The 19,331-nt window shown below is 39.5% G+C and overlaps 1 protein-coding gene across 1 annotated transcript in view; it reads left to right on the forward strand.

Annotated features, from left to right (window-relative positions):
* Nucleotides 1-19,331, forward strand: part of GUCY1A2 (guanylate cyclase 1 soluble subunit alpha 2) — a 308,179-nt gene that overhangs the window by 93,710 nt on the left and 195,138 nt on the right. The gene's annotated exons all lie outside the window — the stretch shown is intronic.

Raw genomic sequence — 19,331 nt, forward strand, 5'->3', positions numbered from 1 at the left:
AATAAATCAACCTCATTTCTCTGTAGTCTCTGGTTATGTACCCTTTGATCCTTCTTATTTTTTTTAATCTCCTGTAATTTAGTCCCTAGGGCTTTAATGTCTGCTTCCAGAAAAGATGTAAATAGATTATTGGATTATGCCCTGCCTCACCGGACCACATAGTGGGGAACCACTAGCTGTCGTTCCGTGTTCGGGCGATGCCTCCCACCCCGTGGAGCTTTTCCTGACTCAGGTAAATTTGAACAACCACTCTGTCCTTAAATCTGCTCAATGCCACCCACATTTCTCACAGAGTACCTCTGTAATACTCAATGATACTCCCTAAGTAGTCTCGTTATACAGCAGCGTAGAAACACCCTTGAATCTGTTTGTGCATCATCGGTCCAGTGATACTTCCCCGGGTGATGGGCCACACCCTCGTCCTCTCTCTGTGCCGGTGCCCAGTCTAGGACCAGGTGCGCAGAAACACCCAGGACGTGACGTGAGTGAAGGGCCCTTCCCCTGCTCTCAGGTCTCTGCTCTAGGGCCCCACTGACATGGACTTATTCTGTTCTACATGTTTCTCATTTTTCACCTCCTGTTAATTCAGTTTTACCTCATTTTTCAATAGGAGAAATTTATTCTTGTTTTTTCTTGATAAATGTGAATCAGAAAAAAATAGAGTAATTCTTGGGTGGCTTTTTTGGGGAGGGGTCATGAAAAAAGCTTCTGTTTTTTCTCAAAAGGTTTACATTTGCTTTAAAATGTCACTGGGTCGTGAAGTTGGCTAAGAGGTACTTGTGGGCTTGTGCTGGTGACGATTAGGTTACTCTTACCAGCTGTTGCCTGAAAAAAATCAGTGCATGGCTGGCTAGGAGGGAGATTCCTACGTCTCTCTCTCTCTCTCTCATCTTTAGTATTTTAATATAAAGCACTTTTTCACCTTTAAAATAATGTCAGCCTCTTACACTTTAAAAAAATAAACATGTTGTACTCTAGTGTTAAGGAAGGTTTTTACAGTTTTCAGGAGGAGGAACGGAGGACTTCTCGGTGGGGGTGAACAGACTAGGGGGCCAGCCAGCTGGCAGACTGCGTGGGCTGAGCGGCTGCGGGCCTTGCTTTCTAAGGCCCACGTTGGCCCACATCGGCTGGGCTGGCTCTTGGCTGGGAGAAATGACCCCTAACATGTTGCAGATTTTCGCAAATAGATATAAAACTGCTATCGGTACAGTTCAGCAGCCCTATGGTGAGCAGGTGCGGCAAACAGGCAATTTTCAGGGAGCTGTAAAGACTCAGCCTGAGGCCTTGTGGGGCTGGTCCCCAGGAGAAGGTTATGAGTGACCAGTGGAAGTGTGTGTTATCTCTTCCTGCTGAGGACACTCACCAGCTATGCCTTTGGATCAACTTTCTGACCAGAAGTAGGTAAGGGACGGATGTGGGCTACGTAGAGAGAAAGGGACAGAGGGAAGCCTGCTTAAAGGACTGTCGCCCTCCAGGCCCTTCACCGATTCAGCATGCACTAAGTCAATCCTGTGGGTCAAGACATGGTGGCTAGACAGAATGTGGCTAATTTAATTCTTACCATATGGCTATGAGGCTTGATATATTTTTTTTTCCTTTGTGACCGAGAACATTGGAACTCAATGAACTAAAGTGATTTCCGCAGGGCTCTGAAGACTACCGACTGTAGAGTTGGTTCTTTGGGCCCCAGTGCTGGAGCCCCCCTCACAGACATGCACAAGGATTTATAAGTGCTTACGTTTGTGGGGAATCTTTTCCTAAATTCGACATGGAAAAGGTACCTTCAGCATAAATGCTTTCTTTCTAAGAGCCGTGGACGTAGTCAGAGTCCTGGCTTGGAAGACTCCGAAGTGAATGTTTTCCTAAGATCCGTCCATACCACCAGACTGCCGACAGTCCTCATTGTTCAAGGGAACTAACTAGCAGTTACAGAAAAGAAAGACCCCAAATATATTGAGAGCTACTGTTTCTTGTGCCAACTGAAGGTGAATCCTTGACAAAGAGAGAGGAAGAAGTGTGAGCAGAAGAATCAAGTGTAATTGATGGTGCTAAGACCACTGTTGTTCTACACACTGTGGGTCATGACATCCGGGGTTACTGTTGTAGGAAGGAAGATGGTGCACATCTCAAAGACGCCAATGAGTGTGTGTAATAGCCCACTAAATGGCCTAACCAAAAGGTTTTTTTTTTAAAAAAGATTTTATTTTTTTATCTGAGAGAAAGAGACACAGAGTAAGTGCACAACTCAGGGCTCCATTCCAGGACTCTGGGATAATTACCTGAGTCAAAGGCAGACACTTAGCCCACTGAGCCACCGAGGTGCCCCCAAGAAGTCTTTAACTGAATTTAAAGTGGTAATTAATGTAAAGCTTAGACGTGTCTTGGAAAATCAGGTGTCAGAAGGCAGGGGAAGAAGGATGCTTTTGTATAATAACTGACAGGAGAAAGCAGGGAAGAGGCGTCAAGAACAAGATTCACAGTTTCTGAGGGATGCACAGCGGTACGCATTTGGTGGGTCGTCGTAAATTGAAATAGGAAGCATGATACACCACAGTCCCGTGACTAGTTTTAACCAATAACTGGACTGTTACTCCATCGAAAGGTAAATTTTGTTTTAGGAGCCAGAAATAAGAGACACAGATGGACAAAGAAGTAGATGTCTATGTAAACCTATTAGGTAAAACATGGAAGCCTTACCCATACAGTTAGAGAGGAACTGAAGTGGTGATTTGATGGGGGGATACACTAAGCAGAAGATGGCCAGAAGATGTGACTGACGCGTCCCCAGTGGAAATTGTTCGATGAACATCCAGCTCATTTCCATGCAGGCACCTCCGTTTTGCCAGTTTGGGCAGTGGCGGAAAGCACGGTGCATGGTGGAAGTCGTTTTACCTGCTTTGGTGAAAACTCACTCTTTTAGGATATGGGTATGAAAATACAGGAATGGGTGGATAGGTTCTTAGTCCTGTTTCTTGCTAGCAAGGAATGGCGGGTTATGGAAAGGAAAATGGTAAGAATCTTAGAAGAACCTGATCATATCCTTAAATTCGTAACAGAGAAGAAAACTGGGTAGAGCAGGAAAATACAAACCAGAAGTTCTGGAAAAGGTGAAAGAATAATTTCATGAAATAGGGTTCTAAAATACTATTTTATGGAAGACTGTGTCTCTCTTCCTCTCCCTCTCACGGTTTAGCCCACAGATACATATGGCCCCTCTTAGTGTTTAGGAAGACTGGAGTTAATGGGAACACTAAACAGTGAATAAAAAGAAAAAATGATCAAAAATCATTTGAAAAGTCCATATATACACTTTTATAGTTACTGAAGCTCATTCATGAATTTTTTCAGTATTCACTCATAAATTATAGAGCACCTATTACGTGTCAGGCATATAAAAATTAAGATGTTCATCTTTTAAAAGTATTTATTAAATAATCAGTTATGAATTGCTTTTAATCTGTTCCTTTTAGCTTCCCCAAACTATTGCTAATTTGGGATTTAAGGAGTCAGTTTAATTTAAAAATACATATTAAAATTAAGTTTTAGCAGTTATTAACATACTCTCTTTAAACTGAAGAATTATTTGGGAACTTTGAATTCATTTCCTTTATTTGTGTGAGTATTTGCCCTTTGTCTAGAAGTGGGAGTCACTGGATTGATTTTATAAAACTCCCCCAGCTTTAAAATAATCTGTATGATTTCAGTGTTAAATCTGGGCTAGATGGACCAAAATGTTAGTGTGAGGGATAGATTTTCTCTGAATACTTAAATGCCACCAAATACCAGTAAAAGTTTTCTTTTTTTTATACTAAGTAATTTTTAGTAAATGATATTCTATACAGACAGAAGAATATAATATGTAACATTAATGCCAGTTATGAAGAATAAAGGCAAGATAATAGCCTGTGAATCTACCCCTTAATGTGACAACTAGAATGTTTCTGGTTTTCTACAAGGCAGCTTGCTGAGTCTGCTCTCCTGGCCCCGCCCTCTGAGCCCACATCACTCCACCTGCAAGGATATGATCGGTCCTCCTGGGTTCATGGTCAGCAGTCCTGGAAGTTTGGGTTTTGTTTTTAATGGCCTTCTAATAATATAAATATTATACTCGTATGGGTTTATATGTGTATATTTATCTCCTTAGTGTATAGTATTTCAGAGCCTTATTAGAATGTAATCACATCAGAGATTTTTGAGTTTAGGAATTAACTAGTTTACCATTCTCTAAGGAGGAATGAAACTGACGTCTTAAAATCACTTCTGTAAATATAATTGTTAATGATCGAGAGGGTACATTACGATCCTGGCCCAGGGCTCGATGCTTTAATCGATTACATTTAATAGTACAGCAGAATGAGAACGGTGTATATCTCTATTTCACCAATGGGGGATTAGAGAGTCAGTAAATTATAGTATTTATTTTGCATATACAGACTGGTAACTTTGCAAGAATGAGATTTTTAAGATTTAGTTTTGGCTAAACAGATATCTTTTCCTGTGTAACTAAAATGGATCATGAACAGGGTTGATGTAACAGCAGCTGTCATTTGTGATGTATGAGGTAGTCTAAATTTAATATTTAACTTAAAAAGCAATTTATGTGTTTGACTAAGCTGTCAAATGAATCTTTTGTCTTTTAAGCTTTAATGAAAGGAGTACTTTTTGTGACCAGTGTTTGGAAAGCTGATTTCAGAAACAAAGTCACAGCTCTATGTGCTGATCTTGGTATATTTTGATCATGTTCCTTATGTATCTTAATTTCCCAAGAGCGTTTATTCCCCTTTATGTATTTTTGCAGTGAGAGTGGTGTCAACCATGAAAGATTAAATATTCTGTGTATGTAGAAGCTCCTCTGTTTCAGGGTAGGTTCCAGAAGGCTTCCCCGTCCCTGTCCAGTGTCGTTAAATAGATTTCAGCTTGTAAAGCTTAAATGTATTTCTCACAAACACGTGTGAGATTTCAAATGTACAAATAGTAGGAAATCTTAAAATCAGGCATAGTCTTCTTTTTTCCCTTGGTTTACATGGTTTATCTGTATTGAAATTGAGTTGAAGCACGAAGTCCCCTTTTTGGTGATCTCCAGAGGCGACTCAGAAATGCTTCAGTGGCTCCGGAGTCCCCAGCAAGACTGTCACCGAATTTCCTTCATGTTCAGGAATACGTGTTTACCTTACCCGGGATTAACATAAGAACCCTGCAATAAGCAATACTGTAGTCACGCTTGTAAAGATTTATTTATTTACTTTAGAAACCGAGAGATTGATGGTGGCAGTGGAGGAGGGCAGAGGGAGAGAGAGAGAAACCTCAGCAGGCTCTTTGCCCAGCAGGAAGCCCGATCTGCGGCTCGATCCCAGGACCCTGAGATCGTGACCTGAGCCAGAATCAAGAGTCCACTGCCCAACCAACTGAGCCACCAGGTGCTCCTTTTAGTCACACTTTTAAGTTTTTTTTTTTTCATGACAAATTGCTGATTACGTAAACATGACACTTGTCACATTTGTTGTGACTTCATCTTAGCGATTGCTTCCGATTTTGCGATACGTGTTTACAATTAATTTTAAGTCCCCTTTCAAATAACACTATAGTCCTACACTTAGCACAGATAATTTATAGCCTTGTAACACTGTTGTCACTCATTGCACTTACCCATGTGCTGTATTCAGACAATACACCGTTACTATTACTGTTTTGAATAAAGTTACCTGTTAGGTCAATTAGGAACAAGAAAAATCATTTTACATTTATTTATTATTTATCCAGCACTCTTATTTTCTTCAAAGGAATCCAAGTTTCTGACCTATATCATTTTGCTCCTCCATGAAGAACATCTTTTAACATTTTTCCTGTGGGGCAGGCGTGCTGGTAATGAATTCCCTTAGCCTTTGTTGTTCTGACAAAGTGTTAATGTCTCCTTTACTTTTGGAGGATGGCTGGATATAGAATTCTAGGTTGATTTTTTTAAAAAAATTTGATACTAAATATTTCACCCTCCTCTCTTCTTATTTGCATTATTTGATCCAAGAAAAGTTGTTGATTTTCAGTTTGTTGAGGTTTTTTTCTTGTTGGAAGGTGGGATGATTACTTCTGGACTCTTTACGTTCACAAAATTGAAGTCCCCTTGTGACTTACTCTTTTTCCTTCAACACACTTTTTACTGTTGGAAAATTCCAAACCTCATACAACAGTCTTAGTTTTCAGTAAAGTAAATCTTTATTTAATCCCCTGGTACTGATTTCTCTTTTTATTGGCACTTTTAATATTGTCACTGTATTTGCACTTAATGGACATGTCTAGTAATATTTTCAAAATGTTCAAAATCAATCACAGAAACGACATGCCACTGGAGACTGTTGACTGTGTTAGTCGCCTTGTGTTAGTTGACTAGGGCAACTAACCAATGATTCCCATGTCTGTTAGCACCATTTGCTAATGGCACCAGAGTCACTCTGCAGTTAAATTTTATCTCTATAAAAATTTGAAATAGGGTCAATATCCCATTAATTATGTTGATCATAGTGGAGCTGTGGATGGATATTTCCTGAGAAGACCTGTGGGTTGGTGTGGTCTAGTAAGTTCAAGGGCATGTCTCTGGAAGTCTGTCTGTCTAGGCACTGATGCTCTCACAGTAAGTTAAGAGCTCCTACTGTATGCTTCCCTAGTGTTGGGCATATTTTTACTGTGCTGTATTTGCTTGTTTGACCTGCCAGTTTCCTGTGCTGACAGTTGTATTGCCCTTTCCCCATATCTGATATGGATCGACAATTTGACAAACATGAGGATTCTTCTGGTCTTTAGCCAAATGATACACAATAGACAGTACTCAATCAGGTTTAGTACATTTTCTATGTTGTGGCTAAGGGATATTTCGGCCCTCACATACAGAGTATTCTTACAGGAAATCCTATTTGAAATTTAAGAATAATTTACTGGGCTAAACTTCACGATTTTATTTAAATGATTTTGAGATTTGAGATAAAGCAGGTCATGACTAAATTTGTGTAGTACAATAGCTCTGCACATGTGTGGCGACTGGATTCATATTTTAAAGAACTGCATTTTGATGTGTTTCATAGAGGATACAAACGGTGTTGTAACATTCGCTTTTAGATATGATTCTATTAAAAAAAATTCTGTAGCATAAGCCGAGTATCAATTTCCTTCTGTAATTGTGTGTAGAATGCTGTGTCTAAAGCCAGCACATTTCCCAGGGTTTGGCAAACATCTTCACAGTGGGTTTGCCAAATGCAAATAGATTGTATCTATATGATGCAAAAATATTCAGTTGTTAGGATGAATGTAAGGGCAGCAGTCGGTGTAGGAAGCAAGCCGACCCGGCTCCTAGCTGACTGTTTTTCCCTGCGCAGATGGTTCTGTGCTGTGCGGACAGAACTTCACTCACCCAGGGAAACAACAGGTATCATTAGGGGGCACAGTTAACAATTTTTTTTTTCCCTCTCTTCAAAGGTTGGTATTTTATCTGCATCGTTTTAGTATCCTAGTGCTGTTTGGGCTTAGAGAGATCATTTAATCTATTCTTTTTTTTTTTTTAAAGATTTTATTTATTTACTTGACAGAGACTCAGCGAGAGAGGGAACACAAGCCAGGGGTGTGGGAGAGGGAGAAGCAGGATTCCTGTTAAGCAGGGAGCCTGATGTGGGACTTGATCCCAGGACCCTGTGATCATGACCTGAGCTAAAGGCCGATGCTTAACAACTGAGCCACCCAGGTGTCCCATTAATTCATTTTTTAAAAAAATTAATTATTATTATTATTATTTTTTATTAATTTAAAAAATTTTTTATAAACATATAATGTATTTTTATCCCCAGGGGTACAGGTCTGTGAATCACCAGGTTTACATATTTCACAGCACTCAATCATAGCACATACCCTCCCCAATGTCCATAACCCAACCACCCTCTCCCGACCCCCTCCCCACAGCAACCCTCAGCCTGTTTTGTGAGATTGAGTCTTTCATGGTTTTTCTCCCTCCCGATCCCATCTTCTTTCATTTTTTCTTTTCCTACTCCCCAAACCCCCACATTGCATCTCCACTTCCTCATATCATGGAGATCATATGATAGTTGTCTTTCTCCAATTGACTTATTTCGCTCAGCGTAATACCCTCTAGTTCCATCCACGTTGTTGCAAATGGCAAGATTTCATTTCTTTTGATGGCTGCATAGTATTCCATTGTATATATATACCACATCTTCTTTATCCATTCATCTGTTGATGGGCATCTAGGTTCTTTCCATAGTTTGGCTATTGTAGACATTGCTGCTATAAATATTCGGGTGCACATGCCCCTTTGGAGCACCACCTTTGTATCTTTAGGGTAAATACCCAGTAGTGCAATTGCTGGGTTATAGGGTAGCTCTATTTTCAGCTTTTTGAGGAACTTCTACGCTGTTTTCCAGAGTGGTTGCACCAGGTTGCATTCCCACCAACAGTGGAGGAGGGTTCCCTTTTCTCCACATCCTTCCCAGCATCTGTCATTTCCTCACCTGTTAATTTTAGCTGTTCTGACTGGTGTGAGGTGGTATCTCATTGTGGTTTTGATTTGTATTTCCCTGATGCCGAGTGATGTGGAGCACTTTTTCATGTGTCTGTTGGCCATCTGTATGTCTTCTCTGCAGAAATGTCTGTTCAAGTCCTCTGCCCATTTCTTGATTGGATTATTTGTTCTTTGGGTATTGAGTTTATTAAGTTCATTATAGATTTTAGATACTAGCCCTTTATCTGATGTGTCGTTTGTGAATATCTTCTCCCATTCTGTCAGTTGTCTTTTGATTTTGTTAACTGTTTCCTTTGCTGTGCAAAAGCTTTTGATCTTGGTGAAATCCAGTAGTTCGTTTTTGCCCTTGCTTCCCTTACCTTCGGTGATGTTCCTAGGAAGATGTTGCTGCGGCTGAGGTCAAAGAGGTTGCTGCTTGTGTTCTCCTCAAGGATTTTGATGGATTCCTTTCTCACATTGAAGTCCTTCATCCACTTTGAGTCTATTTTCATGTGTGGTGTAAGGAAGTGGTCTAATTTCATTTTTCTGCATGTGGCCATCCAATTTTCCCAACACCATTTATTGAAGAGGCTGTCTTTTTTCCATTGGACATTCTTTCCTGCTTTGTCGAAGATGAGTTGACCATGGAGTTGAGGGTCTATTTCTGGGCTCTCTGTTCTGTTCCATTGATCTGTATGTCTCTTTTTGTGCCAGTACCATACTGTCTTCATGATGACAGCTTTGTAAAAGAGCTTGAAGTCTGGAATTGTGATGCCACCAACTTTGGCTTTCTTTTTCAATATTCCTTTGGCTACTCGAGGTTTTTTCTGATTCCATATAAATTTTAGGATTATTTGTTCCATTTCTTTGAAAAAAAAATGGATGGGATTTTGATAGGGATTGCATTAAATGTGTAGATTGCTTTAGGTAGCATAGACATTTTCACAATATTTATTCTTCCAATCCATGAGCATGGAGCATTTTTCCATTTCTTTGTGTCTTCCTCAATTTCTTTCATGAATACTTTATAGTTTTCTGAGTATAGATTCTTAGCCTCTTTAGTTAGGTTTATTCCTAGGTATCTTATGGTTTTGGGTGCAATTGTAAATGGGATTGAGTCCTTAATTTCTCTTTCTTCTGTCTTGATGTTGGTGTAAAGAAATGCAACTGATTTCTGTGCATTGATTTTATATGCTGACACTTTACTGAATTCCTGTACAAGTTCTAGCAGTTTTGGAGTGGAGCCTTCTGGGTTTTCCACATATAGTATCATATCATCTGCAAAGAGTGATAGTTTGACTTCTTCTTTGATGATTTGGATGCCTTTTATTTCTTTTTGTTGTCTGATTGCTGAGGCCAAGACGTCTAGTACTATGTTGAATAGCAGTGGTGATAATGGACATCCTTGCCATGTTCCTGACCTTAGTGGTCATTTAATCTACCCTGCCGACAGGATTGTGCTGAGCCCCTTCACAAGCCTTCACTGTGATGGAAGATAGAGAATCACAGAGTCAAACCCCACCTTTACTGCAGTTATCTCAACTCAAAGAGGAATATTTAGTTTGTGTGTGTGTATAGGTAGAAAACAGGAATAGAGGTTTACCTTGTTCCCTATCCTTCAGGGATATCACTGATAGGGTTCAGGAGGGAATATTTTTTTAAATACAAACAATATCTGGGTTGCAGGGGAAGGCTTGGGTTTAATTCCTAGAGGATTTTTTTTTTTTTCCACGTCAAACCAAGGGCATAGTCAAGTATCTGTCTCTGGGTGGAACGAGCTGACTGGTTTCAGTGCAGGTAGAACCCCCTTCCTGCAGAGTCGGTGTATTAGCTAGGTTAAGCTATTGCTCTAACAACTGTCACCAATATAGGGTAGCTCAAGAAAAGTTGAAGTCCTTCTCCATTAACAGTGCCTTGCAAATGCTCCAGATCAGGAGAATGGGGATTTGCTCTTCCTCATCACTGAGGGACCCAGATGGAGGCAAAGGTGTTTGGGTGTTTGCCACATCAGCCCACGTAAGAGGGCCGAAAGCACTGGGTGCTGTGCAGGAGAGGTTTATGGAGCAGACCTGGGACAGGGTACATAATTTCCCTATACATTTTATATTCACATATGCACACTAAGTGCAAGAAAAATATAAATGGAATCCAGTTCATTACCTAGAAAGAAGTGAGAAGTGGATTTTGATCTACAATTAAGGGTCCTGACCACATTCATGGATGACCATCTTGAGCCAGAACTTATCAGTAGCTTTCACAAAGATATGCTCTATGGTAACTAATTTTCAACTTAAAACTCTTAAAATGTAATTTCTGGCCTTTGCATTCCCTAATTATAAAATATGCTCCTTCTCTTTGTAGATTTACTAATTACACACACACACACACACAGAATAGAGGACAAGTGGGGAAATCAGAACGAGATCGTTGGTGTGGACTGTATTAATGGCAATATTCAGTTTTTGCTAGTAAAGTTCTGCAAGATGTCGTCATTGAGGAAGCTGGACAAAGGGCATCTGAGATCTCTATTATTTCTTACAACTACATATTACTCTACAGTCATCTCAAAACAGTTTTCTCAAAAGCAATAATGTGTGCAAATTTATTGGGTAGCTTTAAAAGTTCTGTTGTTTGAGGTCTATTAAGCTTTTCTGTAGTTGTAATTAGGAAATTGTGCCTTTCTCAATCACTCCCTACTCTTCCTAGCTAGTAGTTAAACATTCAAAATACAGACAAGCCCTTTTATTCTTTCTTGTTCCCATAGTCTTACTTTTTAGCATTTTTTTTCCTACTATACTTGCAATCCCAAAAAAGAGTTCCTCATCCTCTAGCCCTGTTGTTTGGATATACGGTCATGAATCTTTCACTGACATTAGGGTAGCTCTGATCTCAGCCTGATTTTTGAAATCGGTGTTTTTGTTTTCTTTAGATATAGAGTAATTGCCAAGGGACTTCTGCAATGGTCCTGATTGTCTTAGTGCATAATGAACACTCTGTACCTACAGATATGCTCTAGGTGAATAAGTTATGCTGTCAGGAGTGCTCCTTTATCAAAATAGAATCTTATTTCATTCACTTTTTTGTTTTACCAGTGGTTCTACACAGGAGAACTGAATTAATGATACTCCTTACATCGTCAGCTTTTAACCCTTTTGTGATCAGTCTGTGCAGAGCCCTTCTTTTCATTCTTTATTCATTTGATTATCATTTCTTCTTCATCACTGGCTCTGGCTCCCAGACTCCACATCCCACAGTCAGTTTTCTGCTTCAGGTACGGATGGGTTCTTGAGAGCTTGTTTGGAGGTTCTAGCAGGGGAGCGCAGCTACTCGTATACCCTTGACCGAAGACCGGTCCTCTCCTCTATCGGGGAAGGTCGTCCTCTTCGACCGAGCGCGCAGCTTCGGGAGGGACGCACATGGAGCGGTGAGGGAGGAAGGGGACACCCGCCTAGCCAGCCAGATCAGCCGAATCAACCCTGGCGATCAATGGGGTGACAGATGTCGCAGCCAGATCGCCCTCACATCCCGGATGGGTTCTTACAGATGTAAGAATCTCTAGTGTGTTTTGTGTGTTCCAGAAGTTGTTACTGTGCCATATGTCTTATATCTGTTCACACGACGTCATTATTTTGGCGTCTCTCTTATTTCATCTAAATCTGAGTAAATTTGTTGAGTCCTTTAAAATAGTTATGTAGAAATATGGTTAGGGTTGCATGGAATTTTTAGATTAATTTGAGACAAATTGAGTTTATCCCTCTATTTGGTATATGCCTCCTACGGAAAGGTCTAAATGAGAGACAGTACACTTGATAATGTCTCTTTTGTAACAAGTGAGCCCAGTGTCATTTGCCTAATATCTTTTTGATGATGCTTTTAGTATCCAAGACTGATTTATTTTTACTGCATTTGGGGTGCATTTTACTGTACATACGCTAACATTTAGATAATTATTGTAATAGTTATATATAGGTTTCTGTTAAAATGCTTGTAAATGTTCCCTTATTATTGTTTTATAATAAATTTTAATTATGGCAGTCTCTCCAAAGGATCTTAAACTCTGTGTTTTCTTGAAATTGCTTGGGTAAGCTTCCTTGCATGACGATAACTGCTGCTGTGTTGTAACTCTAGTTAGAACCGTCCTGGGCAAATGGATTGTGGCTTATTTGGATGTCTTTTCTTTTTATACCAGTGATGTGTGGTGGTCTCAGTTCTCCAAGTGCCACAGACTGAATTATGTTGTCCCCTGCCCCCAAATTCATATGTTGAAGACCTACCCCCCTTCCTTGTGACTGTGTTGGAGAGAGAGCCTTTCAGTAGGTGATTTCCCAAGTCATGAGAGCAGAGTCCTGGTCCTACATGACCAGTGCAGCAGTAAGAACCAGACACCAGACCTCTCTGTGCCCTGTGAGCGCACAGTGAGGAGGAAGCCATCTGCAAGCCAGAAAGAGACCCCTCCGTAGGTCTCACCAACCACCTTACCATGCTGGCACCCAGATCTCAGACTTCTAGCCTCCAGAACTGGGGAAAAAAATAATAACTTCCTGTTGTTTACGCCACCCAGTCTATGGTATTTTGCAATGGCAGTTTGAGCTAACACACGAAGTCTGACATCCAAATGATGCCATATTAATTAATGCTCTGGCAGATAGAGTAATGAGTCAGCTTTCCATTAGAAATCATTTTATTAGAGTCTATTTTTGTTCTGTCGTGTTTAGGCGTTAAAGAAAATAAATGAGCCATGGGTTATATCTGTCCCTGTTCGCTGACTCCTGATGAACTACGTGAAATGGCAACGATGTTTTCTAGCCCCGTCTTGTGCCTCATCTCGTGGTACGGCTCTCTGCATCGTTGCCTGGCTTTCCCGACACTCCAGCTATGAAATTATTTTGCTGTCTAATTTCTGTAGGTCACCTGAGACACTGAGTAACCTAAGCTTCTGAAGTGCAAAACAGTAATGCTTCTACGTGTTTGTTTTTTTTTTCCCCAGAATAGGGGCCATTTCAGAGTCAGAGCTACCTAGAACATTAGATCATTGCACTTTTATTGTTTTTGATAGCAATTGGTATTGTACCAATTTTTCCTCAAGGGACTATGTCGTAACAATCTGATGTTTTTCTCATATCTATTTTGAGACCTCACTTTCTGATTGAATATATTAAATCAGTAGTAGATTTGGGATTTAAATAAACCATGGGCTTGGAGTGCCTGGGTGGCACAGTTAGTTAAGCTTCTGCCTTTGGCTCAGGTCATGATCCCAGGGTCCTGGGACTGAGTTCCACATCTGGCTCCTTGAGCTGCTTCTTCCTCTGCCTGCAGCTCCCCCTGCTTGTGTGCTCTCTCTGACAAATAAATAAGTAAAATCTTAAACAAACAAACAAAAAAACATGGGCTTTGTCATAAGACGGTATAGAAATTTTGTCTTTATTTAGCTTTCTTTAACACCTTTTCCCATGCTTAAAATGTGTCAGGACAGTAGGTCGATGGTTATTTGTTATACATATAAAACAACTTAAAAAAAAAACTTTTCATATCAAAATTAATCTGTGTAAGAATTTATAGTATTCTGACTTTGAAGTGCTTCTCACAGAATAATAGTTATGGTAACTTCTCCAAAGAGGTTTGTGAAACCTTCTGAGTTATTAGGATAGAGATGTTTATTAACAAAATAATTGATGATTCCATATTCTAAACATCTAATCGACATAATGCAATATTGAGATGTTAAAGGAATTGAAAAGGTAAGGAAAGCAGGTGAGAAAACTTGTGATAAACACTTTCCAGGAGATTACTCGTCTCCATGTTGGATACGACACAGAGGAGGTCCGGAGAAGTACCCCAGATCTGCCCTCCATGCTGTGGGAAAGTGACCACAGCTTTACCCCCGAGGACAGCGTGCAGGTCAAGGGGAATAGTTTGTTTAGTGTTTTTGTTTGATTGTTTGGAGACTCAATGTTAGTAACTCTGGCTTTGTCTTGCTATCCAGTAAGTTTGATTGCTTAGAAAGAATCTTAGGTTCAGTCAACCACAATAGCCATGAGTGACTTGAAAGTTTTCTGCCTTGTGTAGTTAGTTTGTGATACAAAAAAGGGCTTTGAATCTGGGATGGAAAAATGCTGCTTATCCTGCGTGAACATGTTCTACAATAGCTGTTTCATTTTTATATTATTACCTGGGAATTAAGAGGTACTTATTCCCCTTGTGAGTGTACTTACAAGAAGGCTTGCCAGCAATTACAGACAGTTCTACCCAAGTGTGACCATGCTATAGTTTGATGGTACATTAAGAGGTAATACTTCACAGAAAACCCTTGGTCTTTTTCTAGCATTTTCCCTGCCCTAGGGGATTTTGTTTCCTTTGCTATTTAGTTGATGATAGATTTTAGAATTTTTATTGAAAAAAAAATCCTACTCTCGTTTGTTGCCGGCAGGAGTGCAAAATGGTACAGACCTTTGGAAGACAGTTTGGTGATTTTGTACACAACTAAATGTAATCTCAGTGTGCGCTTGTTCCAGCAATCACACTCCTTGGTACTCAGAAGAGGTAGAACTTAAGTCCACACAAAAGCTTGCACGCAGTTGCTTACAGCGGCTTTATTCACACTTGACAAATTTGGAAACAACCAAGATGTCCTTTAGTAGGTGAGTGGGTAGATAAACTTGGGTACATCCAGACAATGGGATATTTTTCAGTGCTAAGAAGAAATGAACTATCAAGCCATGGCAAGACATGGAAGAAGCTTAAAGGCATAGTACTAAGAGAGGAGCTACTCTGAAAAGGCCACATAGTGTATACTTCCAGCTCAATGACTTTTTGAAAAAAGCAAAACCATGGAGACAATAAAAGGATCGGTGGTTGTCGGCGGTTTGGGAGGACGGGGGGGAGGAAAAGGCGAAGCATGGAGGATTTTTAGGGTCATGAAGCTACTCTGTATGATACCTTAATAAGAGATATACAGTAAGAATTGCCATAATAGGTACATATATCACTATGTATTTGTCGAAACCTGTAGAATTTGTGGCACCAAGTGTGAATGGTACTATAAGCTATGACTTGAGGTGATTATGGTGTCCCTGGAGGTTCATTAGTCATAACAGATCGATCACTTTGTTGGGGGGGGGCAAAATTAATAATGGGAGAGGCTGTAGATGTGTGAAGGCAAGGGGTATATGGAAAACCAAATATACCTTCCACTCACTATTGCTGTGAACCTAAAACAGTCCTACAAAGATGTTTTAAAGAAAATCCTGAATTTACATTTGAGTCGGTATCCAGCAGTTCCAAACTAGGTGGCTGGTGAAAAGCTGGCTTACCTTGGGGTTGGTGAGCTACGGATCCCATCAGTGCTGAGGACTATGAATATTAAAAATGAACCCTGACCAAACCATTCATGGTTTTGTCTGAAAAAGAAGTTCGGTTCTGGTTAATTTGAAATTTATTGTGGGAAATTTATGGGAAACAAATACTTCTTTGGTATGGTAAACTGAAGTTAACTGGCCTCCAGGGGAAATTCTGTAAGATTCCCAGAGGCCTTGCTTTTGTGCCGTGGTGCATTATAAAGCCATCATGGGTCGTGCAAAGATGAGATGTAATACAAAGAAATTCCATATCTTTGTTTCTTTAGAGACAGTTCAGTTAAGATCAAATTTAGATTGGATCAAGATAGGGAAGTGGGGTGTTAGAATTTTCAAAACTGGATACAGGCAGGCAACAGTAGAATGAAGTGGAGTCATACAAAGCTTGAGAACTTGGTAATGAAAATTCTTTTTTAAAATAATCTCAATGGATATAATCACTGTTAAATACATTTATTTAAGACTCTTCAGTGTTTGGAACTTTCTACTTAATGTTATTCAGCTTTTATTTTTGTCCTTTGAAAGTTTCTTTCTAAAGAATGAAATCAGAATTTGAGGGACTCCTGGGTGACTGTCGGTTAAGCGTCTGCCTTCGGCTTGGGTCACGATCCGGGGGTTCTGGAATCGAGCCCCACATCAGGCTTCCTGCTCTGTGGGTAGCCTACTTCTCCCTCTCCCTCTGCCTGCAGCTCCCTCTGCTTGTGTGTGCGCTCTCTCTCTCTGTGTCACAAATAAATAAAAGTCTTTAAAAAATTAAAAAAACAATTTGAGGATAGGTCACTGGACATGTGTTGGAGGTTGGGTTAAAACATGTGTATGTGAACAGACTTTGCAGGATTTCCCTTCGTAATTAAGATACATGTGAATGCTTTCATGACTGTAGTGGAAAATGGGCACTCCTGCACATCTGGTACAGTCACCACTGCCTTGATTTGTGTTAAGGTGACAGCAGTTTTTTCCATCACTGTTCCTTCACTATCTGTGAAAATGTCAACACTGCAAGTAAGGCACATAATGTCTCGATATTACTTTGAAAACAAGTTTTACCTATGGATGTCCTGAAGTTACTTCAAAAAATTTTGGAGGTCTGAGACTCACATTTTAAGTACGGAAGTTGTAGGTCTAGGATATCCAAAGAGAGGGGAAGGCATATTGTTTCTTTTTAGCTGTTCCTTCTGTTTGATTTTGAAAGTACAGCTCTCTTGTTTGAAAAGTCCCTAAATTCCATAGCCTCAGGATTGTTTATTTTCCTTAATGCCTAAATTTCCAGTTTTCTTCTTTAGAAGAATGACAGCTTTTTGGAAAAATAATATGTGTGCAGTGTTTTTGATTAAGTGTAAGACTCAACAGTGTTTTTTTTTGATTGGTGATGAAAATAAGTTTTATATATTTTCTTAAAACATACTGCATTTATATAGGCATCTCATGGGAGATTATAGCATAACCTGAAAATACAGATGTCCTAGGAAAAAAAGTGCCTTATCCTTAGAAAAATCAAGATTCTTCTTCAGATTTCCTATAGGTATTACGTGTTTATTTGAGTATAAATATTTTATTGTTAGTTTTTTCTAAATTGAGCCTTCCAATTATTTATGGCTAACAGATTCATAATTATGCATGTTTGGTTAAAATATGATAGCAGTTACCAAAAATCATACATTGACTGCATATATCATAGGTTCTTTTTTTTTTTTAATTTTTTATTTTTTATAAACATATATTTTTATCCCCAGGGGTACAGGTCTGTGAATCACCAGGTTTACACACTTCACAGCACTCACCAAAGCACATACCCTCCCCAATGTCCATAATCCCACCCCCTTCTCCCAAACCCCCTCCCCCCCGGCAACCCTCAGTTTGTTTTGTGAGATTAAGAGTCACTTATGGTTTGTCTCCCTCCCAATCCCATCTTGTTTCATTTATTCTTCTTCTACCCACTTAAGCCTCCATGTTGCATCACCACTTCCTCATATCAGGGAGATCATATGATAGTTGTCTTTCTCTGCTTAATGAAAGACATATGGATATATTTTAGGAACTCATGGATTATTGATATGCAAAATTTGGTATATAACTTTATGAGGGGAAGGTCCATCTGATTATCAACATTTTCTTGTAAACACATAGTCCTGGCTTTTTAGTATTGAAGGAAGTGGCTACATATACTCTAAAGCAATTCTTTGGGGAAGAAAATGTGATTTTTAAAACAGAATAGATTAAAAAGCTGGTGGCTTGAATTTTCTCCCTATAACAGTTGTTTGGCGTTTTGCAGACAAAGTGCAAGTCCTTTAATTGTGTCTGAATTAATTTACAATACATGAAATTCACCCACACTTGTTCTATTTATTGCTCCATGGAAACCACATGCTTTGAGTTGCTACTAAATTTCCCACATGCAGGACATTTCCACTTTTATATTTAAAACTATGTTCTTCTAGAATACATTGTTTCATTTCAACTCTTTCTGGAGTTGCAGTAAAGCTTAATTATCTTTTTAAAAAATACATTCTGAATGACTCAGATTTTCATTGTGTGGATTGATTTCCCTGTCATACCATATTCCACTATTTTTTGCTGTCATGATATTTCTTGGTATCTTTTCCTTGAAAAAAAATTCCCATTTGGGGACTTAAATGTTTTCTATGTACATATTTTATGATGCATTTTTATTGGAATAAACTTATTTATTGAAATATAACTTACATACAGCAACATGCCCAAATTTTAACTATGTGTTCTATGCATTAACTCAGTAGCCTGTTTTTAAGACAAATTTTAGGTTCATAGCAAAACCAAGTGGGAGGTACAGATATTTCCCATCTACTCTTTATACCTATACCTGTCCAGCCTTCTCCATCAACAGCATCCCCACCCAAGTGGTAGTTGTTATAAATGATGAACCCACATAGACACATAATAGTCACTCAAAGTCCATAGTTTACATTACCACTCATACTTGGTATTGTACATTCTATAGGTTTTGACAAATGTGTAGTAACATGCTTCCCCCACTATAACATCACACAGAGGGGTGTCACTGTCCTAAAAATGATCAGTGCTCTGCTTACCCATCCCTCCATTGTCCTCCATCCGTTAGCACCCACTGATCTCACTGTCTCCATAGCTTTGCCTATGAGGTGCCAAATAACTGGAAATATACAATAGCCTTTTCAGATTGGCTCCGTTCACTTGGTAATATGCCTTTATTCCTCTTGTCTCCTATTCCTTATTGTCTTGTCATGGCTTGATAGCGCACTGCTTTTATAGCACTGAATGGTATTCCATTGTCTGAAGGTACTGAAGTTTATTAGTCCATTCACCTACTGAGGGGCATCGTGATTGCTTCCAAGTGTGTCCGCTGGACATAAAACTGCTGTAAACTTTAATGTGCAGCTTTTGTGTGGACGTAAGTTCTCTACTCCTTTGAGTAAGTACCAAGGAGTACGATTGCTGGGTCAACCATATGGTAAGATTACATTTAG

The sequence above is a fragment of the Mustela nigripes genome, chromosome 1 (assembly GCF_022355385.1).
Source record: "Mustela nigripes isolate SB6536 chromosome 1, MUSNIG.SB6536, whole genome shotgun sequence".
Classification (NCBI taxonomy): domain Eukaryota; kingdom Metazoa; phylum Chordata; class Mammalia; order Carnivora; family Mustelidae; genus Mustela; species Mustela nigripes.